This window comes from Barbus barbus (genome assembly GCF_936440315.1).
Source record: "Barbus barbus genome assembly, chromosome: 13".
Classification (NCBI taxonomy): Eukaryota; Metazoa; Chordata; class Actinopteri; order Cypriniformes; family Cyprinidae; genus Barbus; species Barbus barbus.
In genome coordinates, this window is record NC_136741.1 from 6,606,206 (window position 1) to 6,623,764 (window position 17,559).

Here is a 17,559-nt window from a genome sequence, read left to right on the forward strand (position 1 = left end):
GGTGAGTAAAACACTGGCTAATTTTCAGTTTTGGGCGAACTAACCCTTTAACATCATGAATATCTGAATCACATTCTACACTGAATGCAAGTTAATAATGTGTACATGTTACTGCGTCTCTGATTTTGCAGCTTGTGATATCTGTTAATAGTTGCAAAATATAAAACTATCACTGTTGTCATAGTAACTGCATCTCCATGCATAGGCACCGATCCTGTGGGTGCTCAGGGGCTCGAGCACCCACGGAAAAACACGAAATAGTCTCCGTTCATTTTAACCAATAAGAAATGGATTGCAGCTTGTATGACTTTATTCTCATTTTCATAGTTAATTTGAGGCCGTTTTTAGCATTATTGTAATGGAAAATGTGAAGAGTGCATTATTGTAATACGAGAGGGCGCCAGCACGAATCTCTCGGCTTGTAGTGGGCTTGCTCTCCCATATAGAGATCATGGCTCTGCTCTCCCTCAGATATTACGTGTGCGCCCTCAAACCTTTCTGTGTACGTGCGAATAAGTGCTTATTGTAAACAAGGTATTTATTAAATCATTTTATTTAGTGAAGCGCACCCCTCATAGAAAGAATGTGTGTATTATTTGGTTACTAAATAATGTATTTGCAGTCCGTGCATTTCACTTCGCAATTTTGTGTAGTAAATTTATCAAACGCACCATCCAACGAAGTATACTCTAGAACAAAAACTAAAACGCATTATAATTAATTACTGAGTAATGAGAATGAAATATTTGAAAATATTAAATTTGTTGCGTATGTGTATGATAACTTATCCCAGTTATTATTTAGTCGTGGAAACAGCGGTGAAAATGTGTTTTATATAAAATAAATAAATAAATAAAATAAAAAAACTGCAGGTTGAGCACCCACCGGCAGAAACATAAATCGGTGCCTATGTCTCCATGCTTCAGGTGTTGTCGCTAGGCGCTGACGTGCTTCCAGAGTATAAGCTTCAGGCGCCACGCATCAACAAATTCACCATCCTACACTACAGCCCCTTCAAGGCAGTCTGGGATTGGCTGATTCTGCTGCTAGTCATCTACACGGCTGTTTTCACACCCTACAGCGCGGCCTTCCTGCTCAATGATGTAGAGGAGCAGAAGAGACGAGAGTGTGGTTATTCCTGCAGCCCGCTCAACGTGGTGGACCTCATAGTGGACATCATGTTTATTGTAGACATTCTTATAAATTTCCGGACTACGTACGTTAATGCCAACGAAGAGGTGGTTAGTCATCCAGCTAAGATAGTAGTGCATTACTTCAAGGGATGGTTCTTCATAGACATGGTGGCGGCCATACCATTTGACCTGCTCATATTTGAGGGAGGATCAGAAGAGGTGAGCGGTGCGTATGTATATGTGTGGTTTGATTTGTTTTAGTTATGTAATTTTCAATTAAAGATTTTTCATGCTATTCGTACTGTAGCTCATACTTTGAGTTAGTAATTTGAACAAATACAAAAAACAACAGTAGTCAACATTTGAAGTGGATCAAAAAAGTTAATCAAAGTTGTTGAAAGAATCTGGGAATTAATGCAGTTTAAAAGATTAGTTCACTTCCAGAATAAAAATTTCCTGATAATTTACTCACCCCCATGTCATCCAAGATGTTCATGTCTTTCTTTCTTTAGTCGAAAAGAAATTAAGGTTTTTGAGGAAAACATTCAATTTCTCCATATAATGGACTTCAACGGGGACCAAATTGCAGTTTCAACACAGCTTCAAAGAACACGATCCCAGCAGAGGAACAAGGGTCTTATCTAGCGAAACGATATTGTAGGTCATTTTCTAAAAAAAATAAACATTTGTATACTTTTTAACCACAAATGCTCGTCTTGCACTAGCTTGACTTCGTGCATTACTTAATCACATTGAAAAGGTCACGAGTGACGTAGGCGGAAGTACCAACCAAGTGTTTACAAAGTGAACATGCAAAGACTAAATCAAAGGCCTTTACAAAAAAAAAGGTAAAACAAAGATGTTGGACGATTTTGAAGTTGGAGGAGAAAATCAGATGGCGTTCAGTACTACTTCTGCCTACATCACAAGTGCCTATGTTTCCAACGTGACAACGTAAGCAAAGTCATGGACGCACATCGCAGAGCTAGTGCAAGACGAGCATTTGTGGCTAAAAGTAGTGCTGTCAATCGATTAAAAAAAATTATTGTGTTAATCACAGTCATGGACGATTAATCACAAATTTAAAATACTTGGATTTACCTGTAAATGTGTTGAAATAAAGAAATGCATGACACTAGTTTAGAAACAGAACCTTTCACACCTCCGCCAGGTATGAGACATAATCCTTATTATTCTTTTGTTTTTTTTAACCATTATCAGCCTTTATACTGGCAATAAAACATTTAGCAAGCCACATCGCTTCAATCCCAGTAAACATTTACCCAAGCTGTCTCTCGGACACACTCGCTCTCTCTCTCCGCGTTCGCTTCACTTTTGTCTATCCCGGCGCCTCATAATCACACAATCCCTGTGTCCCAATGTGCATACTATCCACCCTGTCTGCCCTAAATAGTATTGAAAATGACTAATATCACATCGAATTTAGAATGGATAGTGTGCACATTGAGACATAATAACCTTCTGCCCTGCGATGATGGCAAGAATTTGGGGTCAAACCTTATCAAACGATTAATTTGCTTAAAAAAATATTAACGTGTTAAATTTTTAGATTAATCGCATGCGTTAATGCATTAACGTTGACAGCCCTACTAAAAAAGTATTTTTACTTTTTAGAAAATGACCAATCGTTTTGCTAGATAAGACCCTATCCCTGTTGAAGTCCACTATATGGAGAAAAATCCTGGAATGTTTTACTCAAAACTTTTTGACTAAAAAAAGAAAGACATGAACATCTTGGATGACATGGGGGTGAGTAAATTATCAGGAAATTTTTATTCTGGATGTGAACTAATCTTTTAAACTGCATTTTATATTAATCCCCAGATTTTTGCATTTGATTGAAAATGTACCCCAGGGTGTTGGTTGCCAGATTTTCAGGGTGTTTGCTATGATGTTCCATGTAGTTTGAAGTATACTACTCAACATTTGAAGTGGAATTGAAGTTGTCCTAAAACCTAAAACCAAAATTTATTCAGTCAAAATGGTTTTGAGTAAAACATTCCAGGATTTTTCTCCATATAGTGGACTTCAACAGGGATCAACGGGTTGAAGGTCCAAATTGCAGTTTCAAAGCAGCTTCAAAGGGCTCTACACAATCCCAGCTGAGGAATAAGGGTCTTATCTAGCAAAATGATTGTGGTTAAAAAGTATATAAATGTTTTTGTTTTTTTAGAAAATTACCTATCGTTTCGCTAGATAAGACCCTTGTTCCTCAGCTGGGATCGTGTTGAGCCCTTTGAAGCTGTGTTGAAACTGCAATTTGGTCCCCGTTGAAGTCCATTATATGGAGAAATGGAATGTTTTCCTCAAAAACCTTAATTTCTTTTCGACTAAAGAAAGAAAGACATGAACATCTTGGATGACATGGGGGTGAGTAAATTATTAGGAAATCTTTATTCTGGAAGTGAACTAATCCTTTAATGCTTAAATATGGATTTAAGTATGACTGGCTATTTAGGCTTTACTGCAATTGTGTCATTTTTATCTAAAGTTATGTTAACATGAATGTATGTTTGCGTTTCACCTTCTTAGACCACAACTCTGATTGGCCTGCTAAAGACTGCCAGGCTGCTCCGATTGGTCCGTGTGGCACGGAAGCTGGATCGTTACTCAGAGTATGGGGCGGCTGTCCTAATGCTCCTCATGTGTATCTTTGCACTGATTGCTCATTGGTTGGCTTGCATATGGTATGCGATCGGCAATGTGGAGAAGCACTATCTGGATCACACGATTGGCTGGTTGGACAATCTAGCTATATCTATCGGCAAGCAGTATAATGGCACCGACCTCTCCTCAGGCCCCTCAATCAAGGACAAGTATGTGACAGCACTGTATTTCACATTCAGCAGTCTGACCAGCGTGGGCTTTGGAAACGTGTCGCCAAATACCAACTCAGAGAAGATCTTTTCCATCTGTGTCATGCTCATTGGCTGTGGGTATAAATAAAGTATAATTAAACTTATCAAAATCACCAGTGTAGCAAACAGGAATGCTTTTTAAGACCGCTTAATCTTATATCTTATATTATTAAGCATATTGAGCATAATGAGATGATATTTTATAGGAATTAATACTTCTAATAATTAAACATTTTTAAATATTTTTTGTTTTTAATAAATAAAAAAATATATATAAAACTTAAATCCTGACCATTGCCTTCATTTTGTGTTTTAGCTCTGATGTATGCTAGTATCTTTGGGAATGTGTCTGCTATAATTCAGCGACTGTACTCAGGAACAGCTCGGTACCATCTGCAGATGCTTCGGGTCAAAGAATTCATTCGCTTCCACCAGATCCCTAACCCGCTGAGACAAAGACTGGAGGAGTACTTCCAACACGCATGGACATACACAAATGGCATTGACATGAACATGGTAAGAGTCAGGATTTTTTCCCTTTGACATGCATTTCTGTTATTGAATAAATAAATGCATTTATCAGTCAGTGTGTTCAGTATGTGCCAGTGTGTTAGCTATCTATTGTTTCAAACATATGTATCTCAGTCACAGAGTATTAATGTCAAACGTGTTCATGTGTCTACGCAGTGATCTGATATGCATTGTCTCTTTCTTATACGCACTCAACCGGACTGACTTCAACACCCTGGTGAGCAGGAGGTATAGATTAATGTTTGCTTTTGACCAAAAAAGCTGCAGTTGTTTTATTTTTTTGTATTTTCCATAATTTCTGTATATATTTTTTTTTATTGAAGCATGCAGTTGATTTTTAAACTGTGCATGTCTAACCATGAGCAGTGTTGGGTTAAATACATACCGTTTTATAAGGTAAGCATAGTCTAATGTTATAGCCAATTAAAGCAATTAAAGTTTGGTCCATTTGAAGACTGATGTTAAATCAAAAACTCTATTTACAAAGCTAATGGCATGTGTACTGTGACTCATCCTACACACAGACATTTGCCTGGTTCCATTTCAGTTATTTTCCTTCAATTAAATCAGTTTCACTTGGATGGACCTAGGTCGTATTGACATTTGCCATTTTATTAGGCATTAGATTTAGTTAGTCAGATAGATAGTTATTGCACATTGTTTTTTCATGCAAGTCTTTTTTCCTTGGCAGACATCCCAAATGCAATTTTAAACAAGAAACATGGTGTTTTTTAGACTTTTTGGTGAACCAAAAAAATTGGGGGAAACATAAGTGGCAGTTGCATTCTCCTCTGCTTGATGTGCCGTATATCATTATATGAAACAAAAGCAAATCAAAGGCAAACACAATGCAATGCAGCAGAAACAAAGGATCCCATACGTATTCATACTGTGCTTCATTTTTTATGTATTTGTAGTTGAGGGAGACAGGGCTATATTAGCATTGTATAATCTGAGCTCTAACGCAAAGCTCTTAAAACCTGCAATCATTCTGCCCTCCTTCTTCTCTTCTCCATGGGGAACACTCTTTCTCTCTTTTTCTTTCTCTTTTCCCTCTCTGCAGGTACTGAAGGGCTTTCCAGAGTGCCTGCAGGCTGATATCTGTCTTCATCTGAATCAAAGTTTGCTCCAAAGCTGCAATGCTTTCCACGGAGCAACCAAGGGATGCCTACGGGCACTGGCGATGCGCTTTAAGACCACTCATGCCCCACCAGGTGACACGCTGGTGCATTGCGGGGATGTTCTCACGGCCCTCTACTTTGTGGCCAGGGGATCCATCGAGATCCTCCGAGACGACATAGTGGTGGCCATCCTGGGTGAGCAATGAACAATTAAACAAACTTTCAGTGTAAGCCTGTAATAAGCCTACCAAAACTTTGTTGCAATGAAATCTCACTAGGTATGGTTATATGCACTAATTTTCGACAATCAGAATAAATCCAATTTGATTTCAGATTCTGAAGGTTTTTATGAACCCTAAATGTTATAGTGCGGTTCACAGTTTCCATAATTGATTCTTCTGTTTCCTGGCACTCTTCAGTCACCCCCACTGACCAGTTTGTATAACAATTGCAAATAAACACGCTCACATTCATATGATGTATAATGCATGTACAGTACACATTACATTAAATTTATGAAAACAGGCAAATTCAAATGTTTAAATGCTGACCCCTTGTGTGTCAATAAAAAAAAGTTACACATAGGTCCATAGTGGACAAAAATGTCCATATCAAAAAACGGTCATAAAAATTTGAAGCTTGGGAGCACTGACTTAAGCATAGATGCAAACTCACTTTTTTCAGATCAAAATAGGTCACCTATGAGATTTGCTTAGACCAATGAGAAAGTGTTTTTATGAGGGGGGTGGGGGGTGGGGTCTTACAAGGGTAAATAAAGAACTGGGGTCGGTTGCATAAACTGTTTAAACTAGTCTTAAAAAATTAGTCATCTACTTTCATCAGAGAGAAAGTGCGAACATTTTGCATTTTAGGTCAGCATAGCCGGCTAATCAGCCAATATTGTCTTAAATAGCCTGCATAGCAATTCATCTTTTATAACATGGGATTTTGACCAAATATATTCAATCTTGTTTTTTGAAAAGTATTGCAACAAGATGTTAAAAAAATGTTTTTTGTTTTTATTTTGGTGAAAAATTACAGTTTTGAATATACAAAGTAATAAAAAATCTAAAATAAAATACCTTAAATTAACTACAAATGAGCATGTAAAGCAAATATCTTTAAAATTCTGTGTGGAGCATGCCCCCGATCTGCGCAGTGCTCTCACCTTTTTCCCCCTTACCAGTTTGCATCTCTGTTAAGTTTGGTCTCATTTTAAAGAAGACCCATGGTGGATTATTGGTGAAGTAAAAAAAACTTTAAAAAGTTTTTCAAGATTTTTTATTTGTCACATACACAATTATACAGAGTATAACCAGCAGTGAAATGTAAGTGAAACCAAAAAAAGTTATACAGGTTTAAGTATATGAAAATGATTCATGAACAATATTTGGTCACACTTTATATTAGGTGGCCTTAACTACTATGTACTTACTTTTTGATGTAAGTACAATGTACTTATTTTGTTCATATTGTATTGCAAAACACTTTTGCTGCTATTGAGATGGGATATGGGTAAGGTTAGGGACAGGTTTGGAGGTATGGGTAGGTTTAAGGGTGGGTTAAGGTGTAAGGGGTGGGTCAACAGTGTAATTATAAATATAATTACAGAAATTAATTACAGATGTAACTACATATAGGTATTTTTAAAAATATAAGTACAATGTAAATACATGTATGGGCACAATAAGTACATTGTATCAAATTATTAATTTAAATGTAAGTAAGTAGTAGTTAAGGCCACCTAATATAAAGTGGGACCCAATATTTTATATAAAATATATATTTTATGAAACATGTTCAAATCAAATCCATAAATCTAAACAAGTTGTGTTCCAAATTTGAGGTTGATATCTCAAATTTGGAACAAAAGCTTTCAGTAAGATTTTGTTTGGGCGCAGTACCAAATTTTCCCCATTAGATGCCAACAAAACTCTGCTGGTGCACACAGTGGTTGGATTTGTGATTTGCAGTAGAGTTTTTCTCTCTCAAATATTACAAGCACATACACACAATTTTTTTTTATGACACACATACAATGCAAACCACTCTCTGACATCCATACCAACACACCCACACAATTATAGCTGCATTATTTATCCAATTGTCTCTATAATATGCAGAAGCAGAAAACAAGAGTAAAGTGAGTATTTGCTTTATAGACCAAACCTGAAAAAGGGCACCATCTGGTAAAAAATAGTAAAAAATTAAATTTTGAAGTCTTGCCAACAGAATGAAAGCCTATTTACAAAAATTGCATAATTTTACAGTTAAACGGTACTGTGATTAAAAATTGCCGTTTTAATGGGTTTCAATGGGGACATTGTTGTCCAAAAGGTCCTGAGAGGAACTATTTTTTGTACCTAGTGCAAAACAGATTTATGGGGAAATGGGGCTGAAATAGTACAATTCCAATAAAAATACATACCTGTGCCAAAATTTATGCAGCTGCTAATAACAGGCAAAATAATAATAAAAAATAAAAAAACTGAAAAGGACAAAAATGTCCAAAAGGTCGCACAAGGGTTAATTCAGGTCTAAACTACCCCTTTCAAACGAAATTTCATTCAGATAGAGCTCATGAAGGCTTTTCAGTCCATTTGATCCATCAATCTGGTTATAGATTGACTATTTGAGTGCATGTAAATTTAGCTCCTGGGATTAAAATCTATACTTGATATAGAGTTTGTTTACTGAGCCAAATCTTTAACCACTAGGTTTTTAAATCATAATCTTAAAAACAAAAATCATAATCTTTCATCAAAATGTATTACCCTTTCCAAAATAACTTTTTTTCGCTCATAACCAAGGCCACACAAGAAGGGAAAAGTATCATCGTCTACCATATTTTACCATCCAATCTAATCCAAAAAATATAAAAATAAGACCTATCTACATTATTTCAAGCTGAACATTTTGCCGTATGAAATTGTGAAGCGTTTTACAAATACAGAGTTCTGGCATGAAACTCTAGATGGCGCAGTCCGATAGGTCTAACTCAATCTGACCTATTGACATCATCACATGGCACAGCTGATTGGTTCTCTCCCGTATCGGTAGCCAATGAGCTTTCTGCTCAACATTCAAATATATGACTAGTGCTTGTTGTAGCAGTTTTCGCGCAGTGTGCTACAGAAATGCTCCACCTTCCCCAGCGCCACCTGTTTAGATCTGCTACAAGGTGATTCATGTATGCTATGGGGGGTTATTTCATGTATGTTGTGGATGTATTGGCAGTAGCAAGTCTCTGTACTTGCTCTGCCGCAGCAGCGAAGCAGATCTATTCCGCCAAGACCAAATACATTAACATTGTCATGTACATTACCATGCCAATTCCTCCGAGAGTTGTCATGACAGAAATGCTGTTGGCTTTACATCTAAAAGGCTGCCCATCTAAACGGGAAGTGATGGAAGGGACAAAAGGACTGAAGGACAAATGTGGTTTATATGTAAGTACAGTATCAATGTCCAAATAGCAGATTACTGGAATGCTGTGGAAAATGGGCTGTCTTGCAATATGGCACTTGCACACTCATCTAAATTTAATATAAACGTCTCAGAGGCTCAGAGGTAATAAGAGACTTAATGAAAGAAGTGCTGTCCTTCATTCAAGGATATCTCTCCTGTGATGAGCTCATCAGGTTTTTTTATAGATGGAGAGAGACTGAAATAGAGGAAAGCTGAAGGAAAGTGAGAGAACGAGGAAGAGAAGGGTTGTAATTAAATAAGAAGATGCGGGAATGAGAGTGATGGCAGTGTGGTGCAAGTTTATCCTTGTTCATTAGATTTGCGAAGTGTCACTTAGTGTGACGGAGAGCCCCGAGTGACAGCGCTAGTTTCATTATTTACAGGCACATTTATTAAACTTGCGCGCACACACAAGCTTAGAGAGTCTCCAGCCACATCCATGCATGGGCAGGTGGAGCAGGGTAAGCCGAATTTAAATTGTCCATCTCTCTTCCTACGCAAGCTGGCTTTAACAGAATAAGGCCAGGGGAAGAAAAAGAAACACACACTTACCCACTCATGCAACTCGGCAGAAACTTGCTGTACAAAATTGCTGAGAGAAGCTACCTCCTGCTTCATATGTATTATTAGGTCTCAGTTGAAAAAGCACTACCTCAGCAAGAATCTATTGTCTTATGAAAGTGTTGCAAATGGACACTTCATCACTGTACACTAATTTTGGCTCTGGCCCGGACTCTGTTACTCTAATATCGTGCTCACCTCGAATAATTTATATATAATATACAGCACTAATGGCTTTAACCACGACCCTGAGCCGGATTTAGATCCGGTGGCAGGTGGCCGCTGCCCAGGTGGCTGTAGTTTGTTTGTCAGGTCTGACCTTTGATATGCATCACCACAGAAAAGTGCTGTCAGGCCTTGACTTTTCTCTTGGCACATGTCCTCACGAAGCTTGCAGGGGCTTTCAGAAATAGCACATCCTCAGTGTTTATCAAGGTATATTTTACCGAAATTGTGAGCTTGCAATCAGTGGGGGGGGGGGAAGTAATTGTGAATTTACTTTTGCAATTTCAGAGTTTATACCTTAAAATTACAACAACATTTTCTTTTTTTAATTTATATTGTAATTCTGATGTTTTTTTCTCAGAATTCTGAGTTGGCATCTAACATTTCAGACTTTTTTTTGGATTGGTGATTTTACATATCACAATACAGACTTTTTTCTCAGAATGGTGGGCTTTTATCATGCAATTCTCACTTTTTTAGATTGGTGATTTTACATCTCATAATTCTACCTTTTTCTCAGAATGATGAGTTTATATCAAGTAATTCTGACTTTTATCTAAATTTTGAGTTTACATCTCATGACCAAAAGGGTCTGATTCATAAAATGCATTTCATCTTTAAAATGTTTTGTACATTCCATTTTGTGTTTATATTAATTCACAAAATCTCATATTACATTTACAATTCTCAAAAAAACTGATTGATATTAATCACAGTTATGAGAGATATGTTGTGAGATAAAAAGTCACAATTACCTTTTAATTTTTTTCTAAACTTAATGTGATGATAAAAAGAAAATGTTACAGAGACAACAAATAGATAACTTATTTCATCTTCACTGGCAGCACACATTAAGCGTAGCATTAGTTCTGGCAGGTCTCGTGAGTCAAGCTTCCTACAGGAATATCACGGTATCCCTACATAAGCACTGTTCAGTATTATTCAGAAGCTTGCTTGCTCGGGAGCAAATTACCCTCCTCCATCCCCAACTCCTCCTTTCGCCACAGTCAGGACTTGGCTTCTGACATTCCTGTTGAATCAGACTACCTAATCTTGAGTAATGTGTTACACTAAATGTAATTAAGTACATTAATGATATCTGCTTGGTTCTGTTCTGTTAACCCTTAGGGGGTTATTATTGCTGCTCTCCCTGCTCATTCATGACAGGCTGCATGGATGGGCAGGGAGTTTTTGCCCAGAACAGAACCATACCGCCAAACCAATCTGTATGCTAAGTGTTTATCATTGACGATAGTGGTCCTGACAGAAATATGTCTGCAAGTGTTGTCTTGTTCACAGCAAATGACTCTTATGAGCTGACTCACAAAATCATTGTCAGTTTGAATCTACCCACTCCAATTTGCAAAGACAACTATAAGTAAGCTATTTGAAGATTGATTCCTCCAAAGAAGTGTTTGTTTGACCAATGGCAGACAGGGAGTTTTGGAAGCGTATTTGCCAACATCCAATATTTTTGCCACAGAAGTGACATGCTTCAGCTTTAAAGATATACATTCAATAAAATAATTTTAGTTAACTGCACTGAACTTATTTTGTTGACAGCACTGACACATAAAAGGTGTGATTACATTTACTGCAATCTGGCAATTTCAACAGGAATCCAAACAATTAGGAATTTCACATGAGGGTGAACGATTTACCCACAGATTTTAAAATGGATTTAAGAAATCTGCTTGGTTTAAAAGTGATCACTACTATAATTGACGTTTTGCCTGTGAAATTTCACTTACATATTAATACTAATATGGGAACTTACTTTCTCCCGTCTAACTATTTGTCCATTTTCTTCCCTCGTTGCTTTATCTTCTCTTCCCTCTCTTCTCTTCTGATCACTGTACGCCCACCTCTCAGGTAAGAATGATATTTTTGGAGAGATGATTCATCTGTACGCCAAACCAGGGAAAGCCAACGCAGATGTTCGAGCACTGAGCTACTGCGACCTCCACACCATCTACAGAGAGGATCTTCTGGAGGTTCTGGACATGTATCCTGAATTTTCAGACTACTTCCTGTCCAATCTGGAGCTCACGTTTAACCTGCGTGATGAGGACGCCAAGGTAAAACAGCATGCTATAATTGCTTAGTGTTTTGAAATTAAAAAAATGGTTCCACGCAAACATTGACTACATAAAGTTTATTCTCCAGTCCACCTCGACCCTTTATGAAAACTAAGCAAAACATCTTCAAAAATCATGGCATTAACTATTAACACATTAATACAAAACTGTATGACTTTATTAATCTTAGAAGGACAATTTACTGTAGTTTTTGGCAGACAGAGTGGATAAACACATACACTGAGGTACAAGTGAGGACATGGAAGATGAGGAGATGATGGTGTAGAGTAACGTTATAGCAATAGAATGCCTTATAAAATATACAGCGGGCTGTACAATGAAATATAAATATACTGTGCAACGAATGCAGTAGATAAAAATAGATTATGAAGGAAACAGCTGATAATATCAACCCACCTTTAATTTGAACAATATTCAAGTAATATACAGCAACTTGCATCATCTGATCAATGTTGTTGTGAATTATGGCAGTAGTTTTCACATAAAAATAATCCTTCAGAAGTAATTTACATATAGAAGTCTTAAAGGAACGGGTACTGGTTACTCTTAATGCAGTTACAACGAATAGGCACTAGATCTTTAAAAAGGGCGACATAAAAGAAGTGGTTTTCAACCAATGTGTGATTTCTAGGCCTGGACAAGTAATGTAAATTAATACCGTATTGACCCGAATATAAGACTATGTCTTTTCTTGGAAATACATCTGAAAAAAACGCGGTCGTCTTATATTTTTTTCTTTATGTTTTGGTTTGTTCCTCTAGGCATTAATTATTTTGATGATGCTCTTCTGTCATTTTGAAGTCGTAATATATAAAGAATGGTCTGGTCTGGTATTTTCTTCCACAGAAGAAAGCCAATCTGTTTTTCCCTTTCTAATGTTGCTGCAGTAAATAAAGTTAGTGATTTTGCCTAATGTGACGATGTCTTGTGTGTGGCAGGGAGCCACAGCTCCTCAGACGAACCTTTACACGGCTGTGAGTGACTCAGACACAGAAGACCCTGACGTCAGGTCCAAACCCTGCTTTAAGAGGAACCGCTCCGTAGGTCAGGAGCTTCTCCCGTTCTGTTCGCATCTGTCTTCCTCTCCTCTTCTCCACTGTTCTCTCCTTTTTTGGTCCCTCCTTTGTTTCCCTTCCACCGTCACCTCCCCTCCTCTTTCCACCCTTCTCTTTTCTCTCCAGCTGGGTTTCAAGCTGTTGCTATGGTGATTGTTGGCCATAGACAGATGTTTGTTATTGTGTGGTTGCAACAAGCCAGATTTCACCTGAACGGTCAAGAGCCGTTTTATCCCCCATCCCTGTGTAACCTGCTGTTTGGATTATTCATCCCAGCCAAATCTCTTACTCTCTTGCTGGCACATTCCTTTCTATCTTTTTCTTTGTTCAAGGTGCAATCTTGAGAGTGACCGTGAGAACTATGTGTGTAATTCTGCAAGGACTTTGTGTTCCCTCAGGTTCTCCGAGGAGACAGAGCGGGACAGACAGGGAAAGGGAAAGAGATCGAGAGGTTCGCACATTACCAGGAGAGGAGGAGGAGGAAGAAGAGGGTGAGGAAGAAACAGAGAGGCCTTTGAATCAATCCATTCCGGTCAATCTGAACGCCATCCCTGACACATACTCTAAAGATTGTGTTGAAAACGATCTGTTTCACAAAGGTATAACATACAGAAACACTTTACTTGAAACAGATCAAGACATGCTTTAAATACAAATTGTAATTCATTATTCATTTTACAATACATTTACTTAATAGTGATCTTTTTTTCCATTTTGTGGTGTACATCTCAGTGAAACAGAATATTGGAAAAGTAAAAAAATATAGGGCAGGGACTTGGTTATTCATGATTTGCTGATTGGATGGAGGCAGATCTGATTGCAAGCTTGTAGCCAATTGTAAGGGGCGGGATTGAAGCAGAGACTCTTTCTCGGAAAGCTACTTGGTTTGAAAGTGACTTCTGTGTGAGCTGAGTTTAATACATCTCTCCACTATTGACAATAAACAATGGACATTTTTTGACCACGATATTCCACTAATGTGCACCTTAAGGTGTATTTGATGGCATTATTAAAGGATTAGTTCACTTTTAAAAAAACTTTTGCTGATAATTTACTCACCCCCATGTCATCCAAGATGTCAATGTCTTTCTTTCTTCAGTCGAAAAGAAATTAAGGTTTTTGATGTAAAAATTTCTCCATATAACGGACTTCAATGGGACCCAAACGGTTCAAGGTCCAAATGACAGTTTCAGTGCAGCTTCAAAGGGCTTTAAACGATACCAGACGATGAATAAGGGTCTTATCTAGCGAAACGATCGGTCATTTAAAAAATAAATAAAAAAGTTTAAGTTTTATAAGCACAAATGCTTGCCTTGCTCTGTTCTGTGATGCGCATTCATGATGTCACGTAATACGCAATTACGTTGAAAAGGTCACGCTTGATGTAGGCGGAAGTACCGAGTCAGTGTTTACAAATGTGTGGAAGGAGGACCATATACACATATTCAAATGTCTTTGTGTCAGTTTATCGTTTAAAATGCCCATTTCGTGTGCGTATCCTGGGTGTTTTAATATTAAAAAGCCTAAAAGAAAATTTAGAATTTTACGTCAAGCGTGACCTTTTCAACGTAATTGCGTATTACATGACGTCACAAACGCGCATCACAGAACAGAGCAAGGCAAGCATTTGTGCTTATAAAACTTAAACTTTTTTATTTATTTTTGAAATGACCGATCGTTTCGCTAGATAAGACCCTTATTCATCGTCTGGTATCGTTTAAAGCTGCACTGAAACTTTTAACTTTTCATTTGGACCTTGAACCGTTTGGGTCCCATTGAAGTCCGTTATATGGAGAAATGTTTTCATCAAAAACCTTAATTTCTTTTCGACTGAAGAAAGAAACACATGGACATCTTGAATGACATGGGGGTGAGTAAATTATCAGCAAAAGTTTTTTTAAAAGTGAACTAATCCTTTAATATCGGTAACCCTTTCTGTGGAGCCTATATTATTATTATTATTATTATTATTATTATTTAGTCATTTAACAGACACTTTTATCCAAAGCGACTTACAAATGAGGACAACAAAAGCAATCAAAACCAATAAAAGAGCAACAACATGTAAGTGCTATTACAAGTCTTGGTTAGCCTAACGCAGTACACATAAATTATTATTATTTTTTTTTTAAGAAGACGAGTAGATAGAATTGAAAAAATAAAGCTAATGTTAGTTTTACAAGAAAAGCTAGCAGTTAGAGAATATGCAATTGATAGAAGGTCAAATGTGTGTTTTTTAAATAAAAAGAAGCCAGATAGATAAAATAAAATTATAATATAATATATATATGTATTGTATACAAGGCTTTGCAGAAAGTATTGCCAAATATTGCAGTATCAGATTGAGTATATAAAGTGAATTTATAAATAACTAGAGGAAAACAATGAGTCACAAATGTGCTGCAATTTTTTGTGACTCTGTACTGTAAAGAAGAGGTTTTGATTGTGTGAACAATTACTGCTGATATAATTACACAGCCAGGGAGCTTCTCTTCCTCTTTTTCCTTCCCTCATCTCTAAATATTACAAGATGACACTAGAGCGTATGATAAGATTGAGCTTAGTGTAATATCTCGTTGAGGCAAACACACGCAAACATTTTTGTCTTGGGCTTCTGGGTATTGCTGCTGTTATATTAGGGGACACTGGTGCAGTGTTGAGAGAATTAATGACGTGTGTGTGTATGTGTGTGTGTGTGTATGATCATGTGTATCATTTGTCTTGTTATAGTGCCATATGTTTTGTTATAGTGTGTATGCATATATAAATGTGTGTGTGTGCAGTACAATTGACAACATACAAACATAATTCATCTTACATATGTTTATGAATCATTGGGTTTGTATGTTTGTGTGTGTCTGATTAATTGCACTGGGACTTTGTGTTTCTCTATATGTGTGTGTTGAAGAATGGCCTTGTGGGAATGCAGATGACTCAGCGAAATCTCAGGACAGAGAAGGAGGAGAGGACTGTGAAAGTGACATCTCATTCGGCGAAATGGAGCAAAGACTGGATCTACTGCAGGAACACCTAAACAGGTGAGAGAGAAAGTGAGATAAAGTAGGTCACATGAAAGAGTAAATTAAGAGAATATGAGTTAAAACATCAACTTTAACATACAGAACATTTTGTGCTGTTGATCGAATGGTACCTGCCGCCATCTGCTGGTCAGAGACTGTGTTGCATCTCTGCGTCATTATACGCCTGAAGTGTGTGTGTGTGTGTGTGTGGTTTATGAGGACACAAATTTGTATAATGACATGGGTATGACAGAGGTATTACAATATGAAGGTGGTTTATGAGGACACTGCCTATGTCCCCGTAATTCAAAAGGCTTAAAAAAACATACTAAATGCTGTCTAAAGTCTCCTGTGAGGGCTAAGTTTAGGTGTAGGGTTGGTGTAGGGCAATAGCACACACAGTTTGTTCAGTATAAAAACCATTACGCCTATGGAGAGTCCCCATGAACCACAAAAACCAACATGTGTGTGTGTAGGCTGGAAGAGCAGATGACATCAGACATTCAGGCTATTTTACAGTTGCTCCAGAGGCAGAGCACTCTGGGACCTCCGGCGTACAGCACTGTGGCCGTCAATCCAGACTTCCACAAACCCGTGCAGCCCGTCACTGCCATGCAGACACAGGTAATCTAAAAACACAGCACCTGTCCACTGCGCTGTGCAACGTATCATTTGAGTAATAATTGTTGCCTGATTTTGGGTGACTGCAATAGTACATTCAAATGACAGAAATAGCAGTATGTTCAATCGGTTTTCTTTGCAGAGTCCTGATCTAGAGAATGCCTGCAAAGCCAAAGACTCCAACGCCTGCAGTTACCACGGAGATGACCTCTGACGCGACTCCATTGGTGACGGAGCCAGAGTGGGAGGCGGGTCTCCACAGGCCCTCCTCTGATCCTGGCCGTCCAAGGGAGTAACATAAGGTCAAAGGTTACAGTGTTCATGGTTGCGAAACAGAATCCAATAACAACAGAATTCCCAGGGGAAGTACAGTTAGAGCAGTGTTTAATCATGAGGTTTGAGTTGTAATATTCTGAATATTTTAATCAAAATGCCTCATAGAGGAGTCGCACTTCTGTATGCTTTCATGTAACTATGCATAGACAGAACAAAATCTACAGTAAGCTCAACCTCCTCCCTTCAAAACAACTGCAGCTACAGCTAGACTCATGGTAGAGAAAATGAAACCCGAAGAGTCATATGCAAAGAACTGAAAACGAACTTCTATGTCCCTCATAGTTAGGAGTCGAACAAAAGCTGGTGAACAGATGCATTAATGCAGTATCAGTCTAAAGGTTGTTCATTTTGTAAATATATAAATGAAACTGCGGTCAGGAAGTAACATACTAGACCATGTTAATGAAAGATGCATGCTGGGAAAAAATGCAGCGTTTGTTTATTTTTTTGCATGTTTCTTAAAAAAAATACTTGCATTGGTAATCAAGTGACATGAGCTTGGTTTTTTTG

General features: G+C 37.7%; 1 pseudogene across 1 annotated transcript in view; it reads left to right on the top strand.

The window, feature by feature from the left end:
* The window catches only part of LOC306879215 (voltage-gated inwardly rectifying potassium channel KCNH7-like), a 49,622-nt pseudogene extending 32,613 nt beyond the window's left edge, over window positions 1–17,009 (top strand). The window contains exons 8-17 of the transcript in view: window positions 927–1,352; window positions 3,687–4,086; window positions 4,329–4,528; window positions 5,607–5,859; window positions 11,791–11,996; window positions 12,956–13,061; window positions 13,471–13,671; window positions 15,966–16,110; window positions 16,569–16,716; window positions 16,856–17,009. The product of the transcript in view is annotated as a voltage-gated inwardly rectifying potassium channel KCNH7-like (transcript). The remainder of the gene's footprint in view (window positions 1–926; window positions 1,353–3,686; window positions 4,087–4,328; window positions 4,529–5,606; window positions 5,860–11,790; window positions 11,997–12,955; window positions 13,062–13,470; window positions 13,672–15,965; window positions 16,111–16,568; window positions 16,717–16,855) is intronic.
* Window positions 17,010–17,559: the final 550 nt, after the last annotated feature.